Here is a 1292-nt window from a genome sequence, read left to right on the forward strand (position 1 = left end):
CTTCCAGGTTTTTCATGATCCCAACTATAAAAATACTATAATATCCACAAAAACTTCTGATATCCAAATGAGCTGGGAAATTAGATTTTCTAGTGTCTAATGTCTCTCTGTAAGCCACTTCTTCAGAGAATTAATAAATAAACATACTACATTAACTTAATTTTACATAGTAAGAAGGAACAAAACAAAAATACTTATTGTGACCAGTTAAAACTCTGGTCAGTGTTACTTAGATGTGTATTTGTATGCACCTTAATTAGTGTGAAAAATGTGACCTTTGTGATATGGAAAGATAGAGTTGACTTTGTACGTAAGACAATAATGTGAGATGTTAACAGAGTTAGGTAGGTGGATAGATGGACTAAGTAGGATATTTACTAAGGCTTTTTTTCCCATTGCGGCCAGTAGGATTTAGCAATACGTCGAAAGCTATAGCTGCTCACCCTATTTTGTGGCTGGAAAAGTCTTTTTGTAACATGACATTGACCTGGTCACCTTGACTAGTTTTGCTTGGTCGAACTAATTATTTTTGCTTTGTTCCCTCGTACTATTTAAACCTGGATTCATCTAATGTCTATTTATTGATTCACTGAAGAAATGGCTTACAATAAGTCATGAAATATTGAAAAGCTCAGTTTTTCTACTCATTAGGCTATTGCCGATATATTATGATCTACTCAAAACTCAATTTACAAGAAACTGACTAATTAAACCTTAGTAATGATATCTATCAACTTGGTTTGTTCATTTTTTGGTGCTGGCTGCTAAAGTTACTCATTTTGTAAAGTTATTAAAAACACCGAATAATTTAATTACATATTTCATTCGTTGTACCAGTGATTTAGAACCTACTAAATAAAATTATGATTTTTAAATACGTTTTCATTTGATGTTAAAATCAGACCAAGCTCCATAATTTTCTCACTTCTAATGGTTATTGTTCGTGATATGCGTGCACGTTTCCCACTTAATTATGTCTTCCTGTTTCTAAATGTAAGTTTTCATTGTATTTAAATTGCACATTGTGTTCATTCAGATATCCTACATTCTGTTTATTGTCAAATGATAAATAATATTAGGGTGAACTCATTGTTTTCAATGTTTATATAAAGTAATCTATCTTTAAAGAGTCTTATTCGACAAGTGTTACCAAACAGTGATTAAATTCAAGCAGAGATGAATGGTGGTTAGCAGTGAAATCTGGAGTGCGTGTTTCATCCAATTCGGAACTCGTCAGCTGGGTGTACCTGCATCTCAGAGGTGATTTTCACCCCGGGACTCAAACCTAGTAC

This window comes from Schistosoma mansoni (assembly GCF_000237925.1).
Source record: "Schistosoma mansoni, WGS project CABG00000000 data, supercontig 0156, strain Puerto Rico, whole genome shotgun sequence".
NCBI classification, from domain to species: Eukaryota; Metazoa; Platyhelminthes; class Trematoda; order Strigeidida; family Schistosomatidae; genus Schistosoma; species Schistosoma mansoni.